General features: G+C 41.5%; 3 protein-coding genes across 15 annotated transcripts in view; 1 reads left to right on the forward strand and 2 right to left on the reverse strand.

Annotated features, from left to right (window-relative positions):
* Nucleotides 1-25,600, reverse strand: part of COL12A1 (collagen type XII alpha 1 chain) — a 1,021,934-nt gene that overhangs the window by 647,823 nt on the left and 348,511 nt on the right. The gene's annotated exons all lie outside the window — the stretch shown is intronic.
* The window catches only part of LOC126952142 (cytochrome c oxidase subunit 7A2, mitochondrial), a 1,153,643-nt gene that overhangs the window by 487,269 nt on the left and 640,774 nt on the right, over nucleotides 1-25,600 (reverse strand). The gene's annotated exons all lie outside the window — the stretch shown is intronic.
* Nucleotides 25,019-25,600, forward strand: part of MYO6 (myosin VI) — a 161,674-nt gene continuing 161,092 nt past the window's right edge. For 7 of the 10 annotated variants that reach the window (XM_050786477.1, XM_050786479.1, XM_050786481.1 and 4 more), the window contains exon 1: nucleotides 25,046-25,260. The gene's annotated coding sequence lies outside the window, so the exon portion shown is untranslated. Of the gene's footprint in view, nucleotides 25,261-25,600 lie in introns of all 10 variants that reach the window. The other 3 variants (XM_050786474.1, XM_050786483.1, XM_050786475.1) reach the window with 2 other exon arrangements.

Below are 25,600 nucleotides of genomic sequence, written 5' to 3' on the forward strand. Positions count from 1 at the left end.
GTATGAAATTATTTGATCATATCTACCGACAGTATTTTATTTGTAATTACAATTAAATGTGAATAACTTTGAGTCATGTGATCATCCCATAAAGCTTTGCTCTCTAAATTATTATAGTCTGGATTTTAATTTCCTTTATAACCTATTTTAACTTTGTATGCTTTCATATCTTTCCCTATATTCATATACTCTTATATACATCTATACATACTAATACATGTATAAAGGTGTATTTATAAATTGTTTTTCTTGTAAAAACTAGGATAAGCATAAAAACATTTTCCAGAATCTTTCTTTTGTCTCAGCATATCTTGTGGAAATCCAGGCCATCTGGTATAATTAAAGTTTATTTTATGATGGACCATAATTTATTTAGCTATTCCCTTGCTCTATCAGTGTCAATAGGCTTGTTATGCAATAGCAACAATTCCAAAATCTTAGAACTTACCCTCCCCAAAAAGTTTCCTTTCTTTGGTCATGCTCCATGTTCCAAAGAGGAAAATAGGGGAGCTCTGTTCATCATTTACTCACCTACCCACACTGATGAGTCTTCCAGCTTCTACCCATAAGTGTCACATCACTTCCATTCACGCTGCACTGCTCTGAAGTCAGTGGACACTCCTAACTTCGCAAGGAACAAATCAGTTTACTCTCACCATATTTCCAAAAGGAGTGGAATATTTTGTGACTACCACGCTAATGGGCATTCACTTGTTTCCAGTTTTTTGCAATCATCATTGTCTAAAATATTTATCTGATTCTTTATATGCTGGTAGTTTTATTTCTTTAGAATAGTTTCCCAAGGATTGTAGGATCAAAGTTCATATGTACTTTTAATTTTTGTAGATATTACCAGCTTCTTTTCCAAAAGGATGTAAGATTAAATTTTCTATAGCCATTAAAATACAGTTTTTCCTGAATCCTAATCAACAATAGTTATTATAGCTCTTTTAATTTTGCAAGCCTTTTGCATATAAGGCTATCTTTCATTATTACTTTGATTTGCATATTTCCCTCATCATTAGTTAGGTTTTTTTTTTTCTTTTTTGAGATGAAGTCTCATTCCCTCACCCAGGCTGGAGCTCAGTAGCTTGTGCCCACTGCAACCTCCGCCTCCCGGGTTCAAGGGATTCTCCTGCCTCAGCCTTCCAAATAGCTGGAATTACAGGAATGTGCCACCACGTCCAGCTAATTTCTGTATTTTTAGTAGAGATGGGGTTTTGCCACATTGGCCAGGTTGATCTGGAACTCCTGACCTCAAGTGATCCACCCACCTTACCCTCCCAAAGTGCTGGGATTACAGGTGTGAGCCACTATGACCGGCCCATCATTAGTTTAAATTTGAGCCTTTTTTTTCCCCCCACGTTAGCTGTGCCCATCATTTGTCCATTCTCCACTGGTCTTTTTTTTCATTAATATTTAAGCCTTCTGCATATAACATTGCCATCTTGTTACAAATGTATTTTTTCCTAATTTATTGTCTGTAGACTTTGTCATATACTTTCCATACCAAAGTTTTTCTTTTTATGTATCTTTTGAGTTTTCAATCTTGATTAAGACATTCCTTCTTGACTCAGAATAGTACATTTACTGTCATGATTCTTGCGAAATTTTTAAAATATAAATAATAAAACTACAGAGGCTGAGTGCACTGGCTCATGCCTGTAATCCTAGTGCTTTGGGAGGCCAAGGTAAAAGGATTGCTTAAGGCCAGGAGTTTGTGACCAGCCTGGGCAACATAGTGAGACACACACCTGCAGTTCTAGCTACTGAGGAGGCTGAGGCGGGAGGAGCCCTTGAGCCCAGAAATTTTGAGGTTACAGTGAACTATGATCATGCCACTGCACTCCAGTCTGGTGAAAGAGCAAGACCCTGTCTCTTAAAAAACACACACAAAAAAATGGCCATGTGTGGTGGTTCATGCCTGTAACCCCAGCACTTTGAGAGGCTGAGGCAGTAGGATTGCTTGTCCCAGGAGTTTAAGACTGGCCTGAGCAATGTGATGAGATCTCATCTCTACAAAAAAATTAAAAATTAGCCAAGTGTGTTGGTGTGTTGCTGTAGTCACAGCCACTCGGGAGGCTGAGGTGGGAGGATCGCTTGAGCACAGAGGTTGAGGCTTCAGCGAGCCAAGATTGGGCCACTGCACTCCAACCTGGGTGACTGCACTCCAACCTTTGAGACTCTGTCTCAAAATGAAAAAAAAGAAAAAGAATATAATAACCATATCTCTTGTCATACACAGTTTTGTTTTGGTTTGGTTTGGTTTTTGAGGCAAGGTCTCACTCCATTACCCAGGCTGGAGTACAGTGGCCCAATCTTGGCTCACTGCAGCCTTGACCTCCCAGGCTCAAGCAATCCTCTCACCTCAGCCTCCTGAGTGGCTGGGACTACAGGAATGTGCCACCATATCTGGCTAATTTTTGTATTTTTGTAGAGATGGGGTTTCACCATGTTGCCTAAGCTGGTCTCTAACTCCTGGGCTCAAGCGATCTGGTTGCCTCAGCCTTCCATAGTGCTGGGATTATAGGTGTGAGCTACCTTGCCTGGCCTATACTCTTTAAAACTTTATATTTTTCTAGTTGGTCATTTGTGCCAGCACTATTTATTAAAAATCCTGTTTCACACTAAAGTGAATTCCCATGTGTGTCATATATTTAATTATTATATTACTGAAGTTTATTTCTGAAATTTCTATATTGATTGTCTAACTGTAGAACATAGTGAAAGCTGAACTCAGAGGAAATATATAGGTTTAAACATCTTCATTACTAAACACAAAAATTAAAGAAACTAAAACTTCTTGTTTAAAAATCAGGGCTGGGCCCGGTGGCTCATGCCTATAATCCTAGCACTTTGGGAGGCCAAGGCGGGTGGATTACCTGAGGTCAGGAGTTCAAGACCAGCCTGGCCAACAGGGTGAAACCCCGTCTCTACTAAAAATACAAAAAATTAGCTGGGTGTAGTGGTGTGCGCCTGTAATCCCAGCTACTCGGGAAGCTGAGGCAGGAGAATCGCTTGAACCCGGGAGGCGGAGGTTGCAGTGAGCTGAGATCACACCACTGTACTCTGGACTGGATGACTTCATCTCAAAAAAAAAAAAAAATTAGGAACATCTGGTGATTTGTGAAACAGCACCTGTACAAAAACACTGGCTGTTTCCCTCTTCCTATTACCTTGACCACTCCCCCAACTTCCTAACACTTATTAATTTATGAAATTGTTTTTATCAGTGAAGTTTTGTGTGTCCATTAAATTACAAAATATTTTAAAATACAAAAATAAAATTAGGAACAGAACAGTGAATACATTTTTTTTTTCAAATAAATTGGGAAAGGAAATTGAGACAGAAGTTAACATTAATGATTGGAACTTCCTACTACACTACCATACCCTGTCCAAAAATAAAGTCACAATTTGATTTGTTTGAAAAGATAAATTAGATAAATTCTTGAGACTGATAGGGAAAAAAAAAAGAGAGAGAGAAAATTTTAAAAGGAAAATAGGAGAAAGGAGACATATCACAGATACAGAAAGGCTTAAAAAAGACTTTAATATGGCCCGGCGAGGTGGCTCATGCCTGCAATCCCAGCACTTTGGGAGGCCAAGGTGGGCAGATCACCTGAAGTCAGGACTTTGAGACCAGCCTGGCTAACATGGTGAAACTCCATCTCTACTACAAATACAAAAATTAGCCGGGCATGGTGGCATGCACCTGTAGTCCCAGCTACTTGGGAGGCTGAGGCAAGAGAATCGCTTGAACCTGGGAGGCAGAGGTTGCAGTGAGCCGAGATAGTGCCATTGCAGCCTGGGCAACAGAGCAAGAAAAAAAAAAAAGACTTTAACATGTAATTATACTACTACAATCTGAAAGCTTGAAAAAAATTACATAAATTTCTGAAGAGTTAGAAAATATCAGAATTAATTCAAGAAGTAAACAACTTGATTAGATTATGTACACTTAGAAGATACTGGCAAAGTGTTAATGTGTTAAATCACAAGATCAGTTATTGCATTTAATTTTTAATTTTTTTTTTTCCCAGAGGTCAGGTCATTCCAGAGCTGGGCCACTGTGTCCAGCTAGATTTGAATTTTTATTTTTTATTATTTATTTATTTTCAGATTTACTTATAACTTCTATTAGATCCTAAATAATACTCTCTTGCACCATCTACCTTCAAAACAAAACAAAACAACAATGACGACAAAACACTGAAAGAATCAGTCAGAAAGAGTTGCATGTTGCTTCTGGGAGGGGAAAGTAGGGTGATGGTAAGAAACTATGTTTCATAAAAATTAGAATATAAGCATTTGACTCTAACATGTGAACTTATGATAAATTTGATAAAAATTTAAAAGTACAAAAAAGTATATTCTTTTTGTAAGGTCTCTTTTTTTTTAATTATACTTTAAGTTCTAGGGTACATGTGCACAACGTGCAGGTTTGTTACATATGTATACATGTGCCATGTTGGTGTGCTGCACCCATTAACTTGTCATTTACATTAGGTATAACTCCTAATGCTATCCCTCCCCCCGCCCCTCCCCACAATAGGCCCTAGTGTGTGATGTTCCCCTTCCTGTGTCCAAGTGTTCTCATTTTTCAATTCCCACCTATGAGTGAGAACGTGTGGTGTTTGGTTTTCTGTTCTTGCGATAGTTTGCTGAGAATGATGGTTTCCAGCTGCATCCATGTCCCTACAAAGGACACGAACTCATCCTTTTTTATGGCTGCATAGTATTCCATGGTGTATATGTGCCACATTTTCTTAATCCAGTCTGTCACTGATGGACATTTGGGTTGATTGCAAGTGTTTGCTATTGTGAATAGTGCTGCAATAAACATACGTGTGCATGTGTCTTTATAGCAGCATGATTTATAATCCTTTGGGTATATACCCAGTAATAGGATGGCTGGGTCAAATGGTATTTCTAGTTCTAGATCCTTGAGGAATCGCCACACTGTTTAGATTTGAATTTTTAAATTAAATTTGGTCTGGGTGTGGTAGCTCACACCTGTATTCCCAGTACTCTGGGAGGCCAAAGCACAAGGATTGCTTGAGCCCAGGAATTTGAGACTAGCCCTGGGTAAACCCATCTCTACAAAATATTTTTAAAATTAGCTGGTATGATGGCACAGGCCTGTGGTCCCAGTTACTCAGTAGGCTGAGGTGAGAGGATCACTTGAGGCCAGGATGAAGGCTACGGTGAGCCATCAGCACACCACTGCACTCCACCTGGGTAACAGAGCAAGACCCTGTCTCCAAAAATATAAATACACTTTAAAAATAAGTAAATAAAATAAAAATAATTAAAAATACTAAATTTGAGGCAATTTGAACTATTCTAGGGCATACAAATCGGTGAAGGTATCCTAAATCATTTATAAAGCCAGTATATCTTTAATTTAAAAATTCTAGTAAAGATGGAAAAAAGTAACAAATAATATATTAAATAGTAAAACACTTAAAACCCTTTAAATATAAAGAAATAGACAATACTATTCATTGTTTTTTCACATACAGCAAATATTCTAACATTAGAAAAATGAAATAACTGGTATAACCTTTGGAAAAATAAATAAAAGGAACATTTCTGTTTATTAGATTATTATCAAACTAGAAAGCTCAGAAAACTTTTTTTTAATACCACTGGAACAAATAAGATAATCGGGCAATGCCTGGATAAAAAACTAATTCTAACAATGAGAATGTAGGAAAGGAATTGAAAAAAATTCACCGTAATAACCAACAAGTATTAAAATACTTAGGAATAAAACTAAGAAAAAAGGCAAATGAGAGAACTACACAACCTCATCCATGAGCACAAGACCTACAAAGAACAGAAAGAAACAGATAATCATGTTCTCAGAAGGGAAGGCAAAATACTATAAAATATTGATTCCTTTCTAGTATTCTGTTACTATAATGCAATTTTATATAATGCCAGTAGTGCTAGTGGTGGTGTTTTAAATTTTTTTTAACCTCTCAAAAACTTGCCAAGGCACTGTGGCTTATGCCTGTCATCCCAACATTTTAGGAGACTGCAGCACGAGGATGGTTTGAGCCCAGAAGTTTGAGGTTGCAGTGAGCTATGATGGCACCACTGCACTTCAATCTGGATGACACAGTAAGACCCTGTCTCTTGAAAACAAAACAAAACAAACAAACAAAAAAACTTCTCAAAGCTTAGATCAAAGGAAAAATTCCCGAGGGAAGCCAGGAAAAGAAATATCAGCATGGCCCGGCACAGTGGCTCACGCCTGTAATCCCAGCACTTTGGGAGGCAGAGGTGGGTGGATCATTTAAGGCCAGGAGTTCCAGACCAACCTGGCCAGCATAGCAAAACCCCATCTCTACTAAAAATACAAGAAATTAGCTTGGCGTGGTGGTACACGCCTGTCATCCCAGTGAGGCTGAAGCATGAGAATCGCTTGAACCAGGGAGGCAGAGGCTGCAATGAGTCGAAATCATGCCACTGCACTCCAGCCTGGGTGACAGAGAAAGACTCCATCTCAAAAAAAAAGAAAAAGAAAAAATATCTCAATGTATGACAAAGTCACTATAAACAAATCAATATGGAATCTGGAGAGGAAGATAGTACGAAAATGAGAGGAGTTTAAAGAAATTGTCTGGGGCAGAGAAAGACCATGTGCAAAAGACATACCTACAACACACAAAGGGTGAAAAGGGAAATATAAAGAGTACTGAAGTGAGCCAGAAATCTAATTATTCATTAGAACAATTGAAAAAATTGCTGTCTGTTACCAGCAGGGTTTGAGATGCTAATTCACAGATTATTATAAGTTATTATCATTATCATTATTATTATTATTATTTGGAGACAGAGTCTTGCTCTGTCACCCAGGCCAGAATACAGTGGCATGATCTTGGTTCACTGCAACCTCTGCCTCCCAGACTCAAGCAATTCTCCTGCTTCAGTCTCCCAATTAGCTGAGATAACAGGCACCTGCCACCATGCTGGGCTAATTTTTGAATTTTTAGTAGAGACAGGGTTTCACCATGTTGACCAGGCTGGTCTTGAACTCCTGACCTCAAGTGGTCCACCCACCTCGGGCTCCCAAAGTGCTGGGATTTCAGGCATGAGCCACCATGCCCAGCCCAGTCAGTTATTTTTAATCCTTAAATCTTGAGAAAGGTGGCTATAAAAAGGATAATCATAAGCCTCCTAGGGAGAAATTGTTCTAGTCTAGATACAGCACTGGTCATAATTTCCTCAAATTGCCAAATAACCTAAAAATCCCACAGCAAGACCAGATTTATGAACTGAAGATTCTATCTTTTCTGGGATAGGCAATGGCTGCCAGATTTTTTTTATCCTTTGTCAGACTTAACAGGATATTTTCAATTAAATTCCTATATAAAATACAGTTCTCCGTACAGCTCCCTCCATGCACATACACTCAACTAAAAAGCTTCAGAAAACAATTCTTAACCTTTTTAAAGAGATTCGTTCTGATAATTTCTATCTTATTTTTTTTCTGGTGCTCCTTAAAGTCCACTACTTGATATTATCATCCTCCACAATTTGAGTAATAACACTAGGGTTTTAGTATTTTATGCTTCAAAAGATTTAAATACACAACAGTAAAAATTTTTTCTAGTGCCAACTTGGATATATTGATATATACCTCTTGAATAAATTATGAAAGTTTTTTTTAAAATTTTATTTATTTATTTTAGAGACAACATCTACCTATGTTGCCCAGGCTGCCCTGGAACTCCTGGCCTCTAGTGATCATCCCACCTTCGGCCTCCTAAATACCTAAATACCTGGGACTACAGGCATGCACCACATGCTCAGCTGTTTTGCGTGTGTGTGTGTGTGTGTGTGTGTGTGTGTGTGTGTGTGTGTGTGTGTGTTTGAGACGGAGTTTCACTCTTGTCGCCCAGGCTGGAGTGCAGTGGTACAATGTCGGCTCACTGCAACCTCTGCCTCCCAGGTTCAAGCGTTTCTCCTGCCTCAGCCTCCTGAGTAGCCTCCTGAGTAGCTGGGACTACATGTGCGCCACCATACCCGGTTAAGTTTTGTATTTTTAGTAGAGAAAGGGTTTTACCACGTCGGCTGGCTAGTCTCGACTTTTGACCTCAGGTGATCCAACTGCGTCAGCCTCCCAAAGTGCTGAGATTACAGTTGTGACCCATCACACCCGGCCTTGTATTTTTTAAATTATCAACTTTTAGTTCAAAAAATGTAACAAAGAACCAGGCACAATAGCTCATGCATGTAATCCCAGCACTTTGGAAGGCTGAGGCAAGTGGATAGCTGGAGCCCAGGGGTTTGAGACCAGCCTGGGCAACATGGTGAAATTCCATATCACCAAAAAAACACAGAAAGTAGCCAGGCGTGGTGGTGTGCGTCTGTAGTCCCAGCTACTCAGGATGCCGAGGTAGTAGGATTGCTTGAGCCCAGGTTGAGGCTGTAGTGAGCCATGATCAGAGCACTGCACTCTAGCCTGGATGACAAAACAAGACCCTGCCACCCCACCCTGCCCCAAAAATACATACTTCTATACAGTGTCTTTTTCATTCAGAACAAGCTTTTTTCAACCACTTTTTGGCTTATATTAATGAAGTGACTTTTGTAAAACCTCTTAGAATGGGAGGGCTGGCTGCCAGAGGAACCAACAATGTCATTAGAGGGTTGGAACTTTGTTGGAACTCCAGGTAGGGCAGAAGTGCTGGAGGTTACCTTAATCATCAAAGGCCAATGACTTAATCAATCATGCTTACATGATGAGGTCTACATAAACATCCTAAATGACGGTGTTCAGAGAACTTCTGGGTTGGTGAGTGAATTCACATGTCAGGAAGATGGTATATCTGGCAAGAGCATAGATCTGAGCCCCTTCCTACATATACCTTGCCTGAGGCATATCTTCTATCTGACCATTCCTGAGTTGTATCCTTTAAAATAAACTGGTAAACATAAACAAATGTTCCCTGAGTTCTGTGAGCTACTTTTGCAAATTATCAAACCTAAGGAGAGGGTCGTGGGAATCCCTAATTTATAGATGGTCCGTCGGAAGTGCAGGTGACAACCTGGGACTTGTGACTGTCATCTGAAGTGGTGGCAGTCTTGAGGGACTGAGCCCTTAACCAGGGAAGTCTGACACCAGGTAGACAGTGTCAGAATTGAATTAAATTGCAGGATACCCAGTTGTTGGTATAGCTGGAGAATTACTACATACATTTGGTGTCAGAAGTATTCTGTGAGTGTATAGAGAAACAGTTTCCCTTTTATAGGTTTACATGTACAGAAAAAGTGCACAGGTAGTGAATGAATGTACAGCTCAATGTATTATTACTAAGATAACCCATCTGTATATTCATTACCCAGGTTAAAAAAAATTACCAGTATCTCCAAAGTCTCCCACATGCATTTCTTAATCTACCAAACCCTCACCCTTCTTTTTAGACATGATGTATTAGGCTGTTCTTGCATTGCTACAAAGAAATACCTGAAACTGGGCTGGGCGTGGTGGCTCACGCCTGCAATCACAGAACTCTGGGAGGCCAAGGTAAGTGGATCACCTGAGGTCAGGAGTTCGACCAGCCTGGTCAACATGGTGAAACCCCGTCTCTACTACAAATACAAAAATTAGCTGGGCGTGGTGGTGCGCACCTGTAGTCCCAGCTACTCGGGAGGCTGAGGCAGGAGAATCGCTTGAACCTGGGAGACAGAGGCTGCAGTGAGCCAAGATCACACCACTACACTCCAGTCTAGGTAACACAGCAAAACTCCGTCTCAAAAAAGAAAAAAGAAATACCTGAGACTGGAGGTTTAATTGGCTCACAGTTTTAATTTATAAAGAAAAGAGGTTTAATTGGCTCACAGTTTTGCAGGCTTTACAGGAAGCATGGTATTGGCCTCTGTTCAGTTTCTGGTGAAGCCTCAGGGAGTTTTCAGTCATGGCAGAAGGCAAAGTGGGAGCAGGCAATTCATATAGAAAGCAGGAGCATGAAAGACGGGAATGGAGAGGGGTGTGGGAGGGAAAGGAAGAGAGGTGGAGGGAGGGAGGTGCCACACACATTTAAATGACCAGAGCTCATGAAAACTCACAGTTACAAAGACAGCACCAAGCATAAGCCATGAGGGATCCAACCCCATGACCCAAACACCTCCCATCAGACCCCACCGCTACCATTGGGGATTACAATCCAACATAAGATCTGGGTGGTGATAAATGTCCAAACTATATCAAATGAAGTTTCGCTATGTTGCTTAGGCTGGATTCAATTCGAACTCCTGAACTCAAGGGATCCTCCTGCCTCAGCCTCCCAAGTAGCTGGGATCACTGAATGGGCTTCAATCCTTTTTTTTTTTTTTTTTTTGAGACGAAGTTTTGCTCTGTCGCCCAGGCTGGAGTGCAGTGGTGCAATCTCAGCTCACTGCAACCTCCGCCTCCTGGGTTCAAGTGATTCTCCTGCCTCAGCCTCCCGAGTAGCCAAGACTACAGGTGTGCATCACCATCCCCAGCTAATTTTTGTATTTTTAGTAGAGATGGAGTTTCACCGTGTTGGCCAGGCTAGTCTCAAACTTCTGACCTCAGGTGATCCACCCGCCTCGGCCTCCCAAAGTGCTGGAATTACAGGTGTTAGCCACCACACCTGGCCTCAATACTTTTTAATAGACCACTTTGACCTGCAGATTGTTGGAAATGTACTCTCTCTGTCTCTCTATAATATATATAATATATATTTATTATATATTATGTTTATATTATATATAAATATATTACAAAATATATAATATATAAATATAATATATATAATATATAATATATAAATATAATATATAATATATAAATATAATATATAATATATATTATAAATATATATTACATATTTATATTACATATAAGTATCTATAATATATATATTTAGATTAGGTTATTATTCAGCAAACATGTGCTTCCCACACATTCATTATAAGACTATTCATCCTGCCTCATTGATCTAGGATAGGCCATCTGACTTTTTTTTGGCAATAAAATGTGTACAGAAGTAGCAGTATGCCAATTCTGATGTTAGGCTTTAAGAGGCACCACATGTTTCTGACCTAAGACAACAGGAGTACATGCCTCAGGTAGTCACTGGACCTTCATCTTATACCCCAGAAACAGACACATTAACAGACTAAATAGACTAGCAGACAACTAGAGTTGCCTTGATGACCTGTATACTTACCAGGAAGGAAACAAATGCTCTTTGTAAATAGTACACTGAGATTTTGTTGAGACTTTGTTGGCTACATAGCAAAGGCTAACTAATATACTAATTATTTGGTAAATCTTAAAAAAGCCTAAGTGAATGAATTCAAGTTATAACTTTGTGCATCAATTTAATGTTTGGTTCACTTTCAAGTTACGTTTATTATTAACTGAAGGATAATATTTAACTCTGACACATATTTAATTAGGAACTTCCTGGTCAGTGATGACTCAATACTTCCTTGATCTCTTTCAAGATACTACTATTTTTAAGACTAGGAAACCAACCACTAACAAACTTTTAATTTATTTAACAAACATTTTTCAGAAGAATACAAGGTATCACTAATTTATTTAAATAGTACTCCCCACCCCCAATATTTTCTTTTGCCTTTTTATATTACATATATAGTAATTTCTTATGTACACGGTATCAACTTTGAATATTTTATTCATAACCTTGAGAAAAGTTAGTTTTTTTTTGTAAACTAGCAACATCATAGAATATTTTACATGTGTAAAATTGAAGGATAATTGGTGAAATTAAAAATTACAAATTCTGGGCCAGGCATGCCTATAATCCCAGCACTCTGGGAGTCTGAGGGGTGTGGAATGCTTGAGCTCAGGAGTTTGAGACCAGCCTGGGCAACATGGCAAAACCCCATTTCTACAAAAAATACAAAATATTAGCCATGTGTGGTGGTGCACGCCTGCAGTCCCAGCTACTTGGGAGGCTGAGATAGGAGGATCGCTTGAGCCTAGTAGGTTGAGGCTACAGTGAGCCGTGATTGGGCCACTGTACTCCAGATGGGAGACAGAACAAGACCCTGCCTCAAAAAAATAAAAATAAAAATAAGTACTGTGACCCAAGTCCATAGGTGAGAAAAAAGTTACAAGCACAGTGAAAATTCATTTTAAAGAAAAAAAAATTATATATACTTTATAAAGATTGAATCACCTGCAGAATAGTTATTTCAATTTAATGTCTCCGTGGAGAATTGAGCAAAGCCCCCCTCTCTTCTATAGCAAAGCTCTAAAAAGTTCTTAAAAAAATGTTCATTTCTGGTCGGGCACAGTGGCTCACGCCTGTAATCCCAGCACTTTGGGAGGCCGAGGCGGGTGGATCACGAGGTCAGGAAATCAAGACCATCCTGGCCAGCATGGTGAAACCCCGTCTCTACTAAAAATACAAAAATTATCTGGGTGTGGTGGCACGTGCCTGTAATCCCAGCTACTCAGGAGGCTGAGGCACGAGAATTGCTTGCACCCAGGAGGTGGAGGTTGTAGTGAGCTGAGATCACGCCACTGCACTCCAGCCTGGTGACAGAGCGAGACTCTGTCTCCAAAAAAAAGTTCATTTCTGAAAGACCTACACTGTTAAGAGTATGAACCTGATAAAGCTAGAGTTCATTCAGCTCAGTTAATTCCACAAACATTTACTGAGTATATGCCTTTTATGTCCCAGCTGGCTCTGTATATGCAAAGAGAAACAAGACCTCAGTGAGATCATAGGCATATAAATAAAACTTTCAGGCCGGGCGCGGTGGCTCAAGCCTGTAATCCCAGCACTTTGGGAGGTCGAGACGGGCGGATCACGAGGTCAGGAGATCGAGACCATCCTGGCTAACACAGTGAAACCCCGTCTCTACTAAAAAATACAAAAAACTAGCCGGACGAGGTGGCGGGCGCCTGTAGTCCCAGCTACTCAGGAGGCTGAGGCAGGAGAATGGCGTGAACCCGGGAGGCGGAGCTTGCAGTGAGCCGAGATCCGGCCACTGCACTCCGGCCTGGGCGACAGAGCGAGACTCCGTCTCAAAAAAATAAAAAATTAAATAAATAAATAAATAAATAAATAAATAAATAAAACATTCAATATAATACAAAATGTGCTAAAATAGAGAATTACACAGATTATTTCCTGTGGGCATTAAATTCAATCTGAGGGTAGAATTATGTTTATAATATTAATGTCTAAATAAGGGTCAACTAATTATTGAAAATGCTTAAATTGTGACCTATTTAGGATTAATGTATAAAAACACAATTTTACAGATTTTAAACACCATAAATTTTTTGGTGTGTTTTCTGGACTGGATGTTCAGAAATACGTAGATTGTAGAAAATTTACCTTTCAGAATTGTGCTACCAGATTTTTTTTCATTTTTTTCCAGGTATTTATGCCTAATATATACAGAAGATCTATCCATAGCAAATATATATTTATGGTTTCCTTCTTTCAAATTTAATTTAAGCTATTTTCTCTACCTTCTCAAAGCTTCTTTGAGTCAGACATCTGACTCATGATTTTTTAAATTAAATAATATCCATTTATTCAGTTGTTATTTAGTCATACAACAGTAACGCCTGTAATTCCAGCACTTTGGGTGGCTGAGGTGGCGTCAGGAGTTTGAGACCAGCCTGGCCAACATTGTGAAATCTTGTCTCTACTAAAAATACAAAATTAGCGGGGCGTGGTGATGCATGACTGTAATCCCAGCTACTCGAGAGGCTGAGGCACGAGAATCACTTGAACCCAGGAGGCGGAGGTTGCAGTAAGCCCAGATCTCGCCACTGCACTCTAGCCTGGGTGATAGAGTGAGACTGTCTAAAAAAAAAACACATATATATATATACACACACACACACACACAACACACACACACACACATATATGTATATATACACACAACAATAACATATATTCAACTGCTTTTCTTTTTTGAGACAGAGTCTCCCTCTGTCACCAAGACTGGAGCGCAGTGGCATAATCACAGCTTACTGCAGCCTCAAACTTTTGGGTTGCTTCAAGTGATCCTTTCATTTCAGCCCCGAGTAACTGGAACTACAGGTGTGTGCCACATCTGGCTAGTGATAGAGTTACAGAAGTGAGCCACCTCGCCCATTCTACTTTTTTTTTTTCCAGGCTAGAGCACAATGGTACAGTCTCAGCTCACTGCAACCTCTACCTCACGAGTTCATATTATTCTCCTGCCTCAGCCTCCCGAGTAGATGGGATCACACGCACCCACCACCACACCAGGCTAATTTTTGTATTTTTAGTAGAGACAGGGTTTCACCACGTTGGCCAGGCCAGTCTCGAACTCCTGACCTCAAATGATCCACCCACCTCGACCTCCCAAAGTGCTGGGATTCCAGGCGTGAGCCACCACGCCCGGCTCTATTCTACTTTTCTTATTTTGTTCCTGGGAGTAGCATCGCTATAGTACGGAGACCTCTTTAAAGTAGGAAAACATTTTAGAAGTTATATTTCTTACACACAGTTCTATACATTTTTAACATTCAGATTTCATCAAAACTGCATATAACAAAGAAATTCTGTAACTGATTTCTCATATTAATCTCTGCATTTAAAACAAAACTAATTTCAGATAAATGTTAGTATTTATTTTATTTATTTATATTTGAGACAGGGTCTCACTCTGTCACCCAAGCTGGATTGCAATGGCATGATAATGGCTCACTGCAACCTCAATCTCCTGGGCTCAAGTGATTCTCCTACCTTACCCTTCCAAGTAGTTGGCATCGCCACCCCCGGCCATTTTTTTTTTTTTTTTTTTTTTTAGAGGCAGGGTCTCCCTCTGTTGCCCATGCTGGTTTGAAACTCCTTGGCTCAAGTGATCCTCCTGCCTTGGCCTCCCTAAATGCTGGGATTATAGGCATGAGCCACTGCTCTGGGCTGGTTTTATTTATTTATTTATTTTTGACACCGGGTTTTGCTCTGTGGCCCAGGCTAGAGGAAAGTGGCATGATCATGGCTCACTGTGGCTCGGTCTCCCAGGCTCAAGTCATCCTCCCACCTTAGCCTCCTAACTAGCTGATACCACAGGTGTGCCCAGCTAAATTTTTTTTTTTTTTTTGGTAGAGATGGATTCTCCCTTTGTTACCCAGGCTGGTCTCAAACTCCTACTCACAAGTGATCCTCCTGCCTCGGTTTTATGTTTAAAAAGCTACTTTTTTCTTGTTCAAACACATATACAAAATGTTCTAGCATTTGATTACATATGAACATATTCTTTTAAATGATTTATTATTGTGTACATTATCTATACATGGGCATTGATAATATGCTATTTGTAGACCTCTTGGTAGTTTGCAAAATGCTTTTATTTTTGGATTATGTTATTTAATCATTTAATCATTACCCTATGGAGGAGGTATTCTCATATTTTATAGATGAGTAAACTGAACCTCAGAGAGATTATATGATTTATCCAGGTCACAGTCCTCTGAAGACAGGCCTGGATGCAGGTTCCTCACCTTGGTGGCTTCTCACCTGGTGTCAAGTGCTGTCATTCCTTCTCACACTATTCACTGAGTAATAGAATAAATTCTAATCTAATTCTGCTCCTTTAGAATGGCTTTGTATTAGTCCATTCACTCTGCTAAAAAAAGACATACCTGAGACTAGGCAATTTACAAAAGAAGAGGTTTAATTGGACTTACAGTTTCACATGGCTGGGGAAGTCTCACAATCATGGCAGAAGGCAAGGAGGAGCAAGTCACCTCCTACATGAATGGCAGCAGGCAAAGAGAGAGCTTGTGCAGGGTGACTCCTGTTTTTCCAAACTGTCAGATCTTATCAGACTTATTCACTGTCATGAGACCAGCAGGGGAAAGACCTGCCTCTCTGATTCAGTTACGTCCCACCTGGTCCCTCCCGCAACACGTGGAAATTCAAGATGAGATTTGGGTGGGGAAACAGCCAAACCATATCAGGCCTTCATTTATTTGCTTTCTTTTCATTTCTACAACCTGTTTAGGTTAAATCTGGCTCAGTTTGAAAAAAATGATCAACTCTCCTCTTTTCATCAAATTACCACACTTGAGCTTAAGGTCATAAGATAGGACAAAGTAGATGAAATACTATTATTAAAATATTTAACATTTCAATTAAGATATTTGAGGTGATAATCTCTGGTTATATGTGCTATTGTTTTCAGTTTACTGTGAATTATAATGCTGCTGGAACAGTCCAAACTAGCTGGGAGTTTAAATTTATTTTTTAATTTTTTATTTTTTATAGAGATAGGGTCTTTCTATGTTGCCCAGACTGGTCTCAAACTCCTGGGCTGAAGTGATCCTAAGAGTCCCTAAGTGCTGGGATTAGAGGCATGAGCCACCCACCTGGCCCAGCTAGGAATTAAAATTAGAGAAATTATAGTGAAATCTCCAGAAGCTAGAATGTTAAGAGATGTGTGGTAATTTGGTTAAGAAAGGTTTAAAAATTATCTATTGATAAAACACATTTCTGCTTTAATTTTAGTCTTTATATTGAAAGTCTTTCTAAAATATATTAGCCTACTTTCTTTCTTCTTTTTTTTTTTTTTTAGATGGAGTTTCGCTCTTGTTGCTCAGGCTGGAGTGAAGTGGCGCAATCCCGGCTCACTGCAACCTCCACCTCCCAGGTTCAAACAATTCTCTCGCCCCAGCCTTCCAAGTAGCTGGGATTACAGGCGCCCACCATCAAGGCTGGCTAATTTTTGTATTTTTAGTAGAGATGGGGTTTCACCACGTTGGCCAGGCTGGTCTCAAACTCCTGACTTCAAGTGATCCACCCACCTCAGCCTCCCAAAGTGCTGGGATTGCAGGCATAAGCCACTGCGCCCAGCCAGCCTACTTTCTTTCTAGAGCAAATTCAGGAGGATAAACACTATTCAGTCTTTTTAAAGAAATGATTTATGGGATAGGCACAGTGGCTCATGCCAGTAATCTCAGTACTTTGGGAGGCTGAGCTGGGTGGATCACTTGAGGCCAGGAGTTCGAGACCAGCCTGGCCAATATGGTAACACCCCATCTCTACTAAAAAATACAAAAATTAGCCAGGTGTGATGGCATGTACCTGTAATCCCAGCTACTCAGGAGGTTGAGGTGGAATAGCTTGAACCTGGGAGTTAGAGGTTACAGTGAGCTGAGACTGCACCACTGCACTCCAGCTTGGGTGACAGCTCAAGACTCCATTTCAAAAAAAAAAAAATTATGATTTTCACAATTATTAAACATTAGGTTTTTTTCATGATAAAGTATGGTAGATGCAGATGTTGATGGTGTATGGGTATGAGTTAAGATATAGTCTAGGGAACCTGCTTAATTCCCTGCACATTCCAGATGATAAACATTAGTGCAGATTTGTTAATAACTGAGACAAAAACCAAAACTGTTAGAAGCTACCGAATTGTAGATATCTCATTTATTTATTAAATAAACACATAAGCACCTACTCATTCCTCTTATGTAAAATGGAGCTAACAATATAACTTCTCCAAATCTATTGGAGTTGTTGGTTGAAGGCAACAGAAATGAACTCTGATTAACTTATCCAGAAAGCGAATATATTGAAAGAATATAATGTAGCCCACAGAATCTCTGGGAACAGTGGAGAACCAGGTTTGTAAAAGGTACAGGGCCATCCTTTAGGATGTCACTGTTGGCACTGTTGCAGACCCTGGCTGCTACAACCACGCACACCATTGTGAATTACCACTCTCCATCACGGCATCTTTGCATCTCTTTGTCCAAATTCCAGGTTTCAGGTGAGAGCATCCAGTTGGCTTAGCCTATGTTCCATGTCATGCCTATACCCTAGCTGCCAGGTTGCGAAGTGAAGGACTTTGGCCTGCACCAGTTTCCAACGTGTGAGGTGGGCTTTGCCTCCACTAAGACTCAGAATGAAGGATTCTCCACAAGTAAGATGGCAGTACAGAAGTGAGGTAGGCAAAAAGCAAATACTTACCACATTACCTCATAGGGCTATGAAAATTTAATGACACGATTTGAGTAAAGTGCTTAGCACAGTTCTGGCACATACTATGCATTCAATAAATTTTAGCATTGTTATTTTTATTAATTCAATGAGGTAGGCAATGTACGAATCCAACTAATGTGCTAAGAAAATAATAGGAAAGGCTGAGCACCGTGGCTCACGCTTGTAGCCCCAACATTTTGGGAGGCCAAGGTAGGCAGATCGCTCAAGCCCAAGAGTTTGAGACCAGCCTGGGCAACATGATGAAACTCTGGTCTGTACAAAAGATGCGTAAATTAGCCAGGCATGGTAGCACAAGCCTGTAGTCTCAGCTACTCAGGAGGCTGAGGTAGGGGTATCACCTGAGCCCAGAAGTTGAAGCTGCAGTGAGCTGAGTGCTACTGCACTACAGCCTGTGTGACACAGTAGATGTCAAAAAAAAAAAAAAAAAGAAAAAGAAAAAGAAAATAATAGACCATTTTTAAAAATTATTATTATTATTTTTTGAGACAGATTTCACTCTTGTCTGCCAGGCTGGAGTGCAGTGGTGCTATCTCGGCTCACTGCAACCTCCTCCTCCTGGGTTCAAGCGATTCTCCTGCCTCAGCCTCCCAAGTAGCTGGGATTACAAGCACCCACCACCAGGCCCGACTAATTTTTTGTATTTTTAGTAGAGATGAGGTTTCGCCATGCTGGGCAGGCTGGTCTTGAATTCCTGACCTCAGGTGATCCACCCGCCTCAGCCTCCCAAAGTGCTGGGATTACAAGTGTGAGCCACTACGCCCGGCCTTTTTTAAATTTAAAAGCTCAGTATTTTGGAGAGTTATTAAAGAGAAAAACAGATATAAAAATGTAATTATAAAACCACATGGCTGGGCACAGTGGCTGACGCCTGTAATCCCAGCACTTTGGGAGGCTGATGTAGGAGAATCACTTGAGCCCAGGAGTTCAAGACCAGCCAGGGCAACATAGTGAGACCTCACGTCTACAAAAAGTAAAATTAGCCAGGTGTGGTGGCATGCGCCTGTAGTCCCAGTGACTGGGGAAGGTGGGGGTGAAGCAGGAGGGCACTTGAGCCCAGAAGGTTGAGGCGGCACTGAGACATGATGGCACCACTGCACTCCAGCTGGGGTAACAGAGCAAGACTCTTTTCTTTTCTTTCCTTCCCTCCCTCCCTCCCTCCTTCCCTCCCTCCCTCCCTCCCTTCCTTTCCTTTCTTTCCTTTCTTTCTCTTTTCTTTCTCTTTCTTTTTCTTTCTTTTTCTTTCTTTCCTTTCTCTCTCTCTTTTCTTTCTCTCTTTCTTTCTCTTTCTTTTTCTTTCAAGAGAGGGGATCAGATATTGAGGATGGGGGGTTCTTGCTAAAATGACTTGGCAAGGTTCTTGATAAAACTGGATTTCGTAAGGAAGGGCACAGATGGACCTAGGAGAAGGTTCACAAGCCTAACTAAAGTTTAGTCAAGCAAATATTCTTAGCCAAAGGCATCAAAACTTGGTAAAGGTGGTGACATAATCAGATTTTGGGGAGAGGGGTAACTCTCTAGGAGTGGTAGAGAGACTGAACTAGAAGGAGCAGAGGCAATGTCAAGAGTTTGGATAAAATAAGGTGATGGTCTGTACTAAGGGATGATGAGAATTAAGGCATCAACTTGGAAATGCCTTATGATATAGAATGAACTGGATTTGGTGACTCCAAAACTACAGTTGAGGAAGGGAAGGCGTCCTGGGTGACTTAAAACCCAGGAACCAGTGTCTGGTAATACTATACAGAGTCATAATAGGTCTGTGGAAAGGGGATTATCTGAGGCAGTGAGGAAGAAAAATATTAGACCTGTGGGTGTTCAGCTTGCCTCACTTAAAAGTCGGTGACATATGGCCATTTCCGGGTCCCTGTGTTATGTCTTGGAGTCTGGGGCAATGAAGACCTCTGTGCTCTTAGGCAGGCCCTTCCTCTTTTCTTTATTGTTTTGGAATTCTTCTGGACTCAATCCAGCAATAATTTCAATGGTTGGTTTATTGAATAGTTTCAACAGTTTCTGATGATTGGTTGTTAGGATGAAAATAAGGCCCTTCCTATCATGGGGAGGGGGGAGGGGGGAGGGATTGCATTGGGAGTTATACCTGATGTAAATGACGAGTTGATGGGTGCAGCACACCAACATGGCACAAGTATACATATGTAACAAACCTGCACGTTATGCACATGTACCCTACAACTTAAAGTGTAATAATAAATAAATTAAAAAAAAAAAAAAAAAAAAAAAATAAGGCCCTTTGATAACAACGCAGACATTACAATTGGGGACATACACCTGGGAAATAACTGTCCTATCATTTAACTGACTGTTGTCATTTGAGTTTTCTTGTCACTTCTTGTGAGATTAAGAAAATTATGTTCCAAAGAAACGATGCTGCCATATTCTTGGAGATCAGTTATACACCAATGTTGGATACTACCTATGAATTTCCAGTGGTTTGCTTTGCGAAGAGGCTTACATTTCCATCTGTGATGCATTTTGCAATGAGTGGGTTTGATGTCAATGCACTGAAAGACATCCCTCAAAAACAAAAGGACAAGAGTCATCAGCTCCACAAGAGTCATCAGCTCCCACACAAAGTAAAAAATGTGAACCTAATTTTAGCAGTGTTAATAAGGAGCAATTATCCATGAATCACTGCATCAATAATGCCTCTGTTATAACATCCTCTCCTCCTTAAGGCACAGGAGCAAGTGGTACATACTTGTCTGGGAACCAGTTTCATTAATACTGTTGTATCTGAGCAAAAATGAGTAGCAATATCTGTTACCAGTTTCATTACCTTTTGGAGTTTTGGATAACATATCTATACTGTGATGTTTATATATTTTAATGAGTTAATTTTCAGTGAAATTGTAATTCTAACTTTGCATGTGAAATCAAGTTCATACATAATAAAGCTTGCCTATAATAAAAAAGAGTTGGTGACATAGATGCAGTTGAAGCTGTTAAAGCAGATGTCAGCCAGGGAGGGTGTACAGCCCTTCACATACCTATGATATCTACTCCCACAAAAAAAGAGAAATGAAACTACAAATTTTTGCACATGATTTCAGGGGGATTTGTGGAGTTCGTATCTGTGATAAAGGATCCATGGGTCTCAGTTAGAAATTTCTGGGATGGCACAAGAAGATCCAGGGTCTTACAAATATTTAACGAGTGACAGCAAAGCTGAAAAACTTAGTCATGTGCTGCATAGTGACATTCGATTAATAACAGATTGCATGTACACTGGTCCCATAGATTATAATATCATATTTTTATGGTATTTTTTCTATGTTTAGACACGCAAATACTTACCATCGTGTTACAGTTTTCTACAGTATTCACTAAAGTAATAAGCAGTACAGGTTTGTAGTCCAGGAGCAATAGGCTATACCATATAGCCCAGAGAGTAGGTTATACTATCTAGGTTTGTGTAAGTCCATTCTATGATGTTCACACAAAGACAAAATCATCCAATGATGAATTTCTCGGAATGTATCCCCATGATTATGTGATGCATGACTGTAGAGAGATGGAATAATTTGTTAAGGTAAGTTTTTGCGACAAATAAGATGAGTTATATCCATTATGCTTAACGACAGCACGTTCAATTTTTCTTTTTTGAGACAGGGTCTCTGTTACCCAGGCTGGAGTACAGTGGTGTGATCATGGTTCCCTGCAGTCTCAATCCCCCAAGCCAGGCTCAAAGGATCCTCCCACCTCAGCCTCCTGAGTAGCTAGGAATACAAGCCCAGCTGATTTTCTGTATTTTTTTTTTTTTTTTTTGTAGAGACGGGGTTTCACCATGCTCAAACTCTGGGCTCAAGCGATCTGCCCACCGTGGCCTCCCAAAGTGCTGGGATTACAGGCATAAGCGACAGAGCCCTGCCAGTGCATGCAGTTTCTTACAAGTGTCAACTCTTGCCAGTTGTTATCCATCTGTCCCATGTATTCAATAGTAATACTTATGGTAGGCACTGCCTAATGAGTGACTACCATGTGAAAGCCACTCTGCCTGGCATTAGGGATGCAAAGATTAAGTCCCTCACTATGACCTCAAGGAGTTTTACAGTCCAGTTGGAGGATACTTATAAGTAAACTTAAGTAGCAATAGTGAAATATGTGTTTGAAGAGGTATGTGCAATGGGTGTTAAGTGAGAAATGGGAAAGAGCACCAAAAAGCACCTAGGATTTGTACCAAGGGGGTTTAGGGAAAACTTCTTGGAGGGAACAAATAGGCTTTGTTCTGAAGGATTAATTGGATTTAGCTTGGCAATGCTCCAATGTAATAAATAGCATAGCCGTCTGTTCTGGGACACATAAGTACTTTCAGAATGGCCTGAATATAAAGGACAAGAAATAGAGAAAGGCAGTGGGTAGAAATGAGACTGGAGAGGTAAGCAGGGCTAGGACACTGGATGCGAGTCATTCCAAAGACAAGCAGGTAACACTGTGTGAGGAAGCCTGGTTTAAGACAGACAGCTGTGTGAGTTTTGGACCGCAATGAATTGGGGACCTCATAACCAATGAAAACACATTCACATTCAATTAGAAGAAAAAAACATGGTCAGGCACAGTGGCTCACACCTGTAATCACAGTGCTTTGGGAGGCCAAGGCAGGAGGATCGCTTGGGTCCAGGAGTTCAAAATCAGCCTGGGCAACCCAGAAGACCCCTGTCTCTATAAAAGTAAAAAATAAAAACACTGCCTGGCATGGTGGCATGTGCCTATAGTCCTAGCTATTCAGGTGGCTGAGGTGGGAAGATTCATTGAGCCCAGGAGGTTGAGGTTATAGTGAACTAGATTATACCACTGCACCCCAGACTGGGCGATAGAGCAAGGCCCTGTCTCAAAAAGAAAATCGGGGGGTGTGGTCACATCTGTAATCCCAGTACTTTGGGAGGCCAAGGCAGGCAGATCACTTGAGGTCAGGAGTTCGAGACCAGCCTGGCCAACATGGCAAAAACCTGTCACTACTAAAAACATAAAAATTAGCCGGGTGTGGTAGTGCCCGCCTATAGTCGCAGTTACTTGGGAGGCTGAGGCAGGAGAATCGCTTGAACCCCAGAGGCAGAGGTTGCAGCGAGCCAACATCACACCTGTGCACTCCACCCTGGGAGACAGAGGGAAACTCTTTCTAAAAAAAAAAAAAAAAAAAAAAAAAAAAAAAGAAGAGGAAAAAAGGAAATCCCCATTATGTTAGGCAAACAAAAACAGCCAGTTGTGACTAGTGGCTAAATCAAGAAGGATCTTACAACATATCTTAAGTGGTTTGGACTTTACATCAAGAGTCAGAGAGTGCCATTACATAAACTTAAATAGTGGAGTACATAAAAGACAAACTGATGACGTTGTAAAGACTGGATTAGAAGGGGATAAAACTGCGGCCTGGGAAACTGGTTAGGTGACTAAGGCAATATGCAATACTTGAAATGATAGTGGCCTGAAACAAGATAATGGTGGTGGCTATAAAGAGGAATTTGATACATTAGAGAGATATTATAGAGCCAGAAGCAAAGGCACTCAGTAATGGATTGGAAGTGTGGGGCAAAGGAGAGAAAAAAAATCACGGAAGTCATTAGCTACAAAAAATCTTTAAAATGTATTGATTTCTCTAGGAGTGGTGGCTCACACTTGTAATCCCAGCACTTTGGGAGGCCAAGGTGGGAGAATCACTTGAGGCCAAGGTTCAAGACCAGCCTAGGCAATATAGCAAGCCCGTTTACCAACAACAACACAAAAAATTTAAGAAAATAAAAAAAAAGTATTGACTTCTATTGGTTTGCCAAATGAAGTTTTAGTATTAAATCCAAAATTGAGTCAGAACAGCGAACTGAGGCAGCCATCTTCATCTTCTCCCTCTTTTTTTCAGTTTGTTTTGAAATTTAGTTTTATATACTTAAGACTTACCTTGTGGCAATTTGGAATTAAATTTCTGAGATTGCTGTAAATTATTTCCGTTCTTTCTCTTCCTCTTTCTTACTTCCCTATTTTATTTTAAATATTTTATTGTTTTAGTTGAATGCTAAAACATCTTATCAGAACTTAGTTTTTAAATTTCTCCACCCAGAGAGCCGCGGAGCCTTTAAGTATCAGAAATTTGTCTCCTTGTCAGAATCTTCTAGATTTCCAGACGTTTCCAAGCCGCTACATATAAATGTTGGAGAAAAACGTGTAATTCTCATGTGTAAGTAGGCTCTTTTTTCAGCGGATACATTTAGCATTATAGTCAATTGTCATTTCCTTGCCTTAAAAGAAGCTGTTTTCATCGTAAAGGTGTTTTTTCACCACATAATTCAAATTTGCATAGGTACTTCATATTTTAAAAGGTGACTAACAGATATGTCACTTAAAAAAACAGTAACATTTAAACGACTGTGAAGGTAGGGGCTCTAAAAAGTGAATGCGGTGGCGAGGGTGGGAGGGGGAAGAGGCAAACAGGTGCGAAATTCCCATCCCAAACTCCCTCCTACAAAGACCGAATGGCAACTTAGTTGTGCAGGAAGGTTCCTCCTTAGGAAGGGCAGACGGCCCGATCCGGAGCCGAGTGAACAGTGGTTCTTGCCGCAACCGCCACGCAGCCTCGCTGCCGCCCAAGCGCGGACACCTGGTTCCTGGGTCCCCCTGGTTCCTAGGTCCCACGCGCGGAGCTCCGGACTCCTCGCCCCCTCTCCGAACAACTTTCTCCCTGCTTGAACTGATTCTCGCTGTTGGCAGACTGCACAGTCACAGCATCCAGCCGGAGAGGACCTGCTTCGTCGGGTCTGGAAACAACTACCGCGGCAAAGGAGGCCGTTTCGCCGTGGGAAGAACAACAACTCCAGGCTTGTCCCACGGCAGCCCCTCCCTGCGCCGCAGGGCGCCTTCCCCCGCCCCGGAGGCTCTGCGCCGCGGGCGGGGCGACCCCGGGGGTCGCGCGCCCTCTGCCGGAGCGCGCCCCCTCCCAGAGCGCGCGCCCGGCGGCCTGCCGCGGCCCCGGCGCCCCCGCCCCCTCGGGCGCTCCGTAGCCGTGACGTGCACGCCGCAGTGCCGGGGACTCGGCGGGGCGCCGGCCGGCGGGCGGAGACCGACTCGGGATCTGTCCGAGCAGGAAGCCAGCCGCAGCCCGGCTGCTGTCGCCGCCCCGTCCTGGTGCCCGTCCGCGTCGTCGCCCTCTTCACTGGCCCTCATCACTTCTCACTGCGCCCTCCAGCTTCACCCGCACAGGTAGCCCTGCCGCCGCGCACCTGCCTTTGCGCCTGCACCGGTGAGTGTCCCGGAGCCCCCGCTGCCGTGCGTCGGCGCCGGGGTCTCGCGGTCCCCGGCCCGGCCTTGCTCCCGGGCCTCCTGTAGCAGCTCCGGAGCCGACGCTTCTGTTCACTGCCCGAGGACGCGGGTGGGAGAAGCAGGTGATGGGTGGGCCCTGGGCAGCGGTGGGGCCGAGGTGGTTCTCGTTTCCACCGAGAGACAGTTTCCTTTCATGGGTTCTCATCACCAAGGTCCCTTTGTGTTTCTTCCCTGGCTCCCAGGTAGAAGCAGAGCACTCAGGTGCCTAACTCGGACTTGGACACTCCGTGATAGTTTTATTTTCTCTTTTGTAAACACGC

Source organism: Macaca thibetana, chromosome 4 (genome assembly GCF_024542745.1).
Source record: "Macaca thibetana thibetana isolate TM-01 chromosome 4, ASM2454274v1, whole genome shotgun sequence".
In the NCBI taxonomy this organism is placed as follows: Eukaryota; Metazoa; Chordata; class Mammalia; order Primates; family Cercopithecidae; genus Macaca; species Macaca thibetana.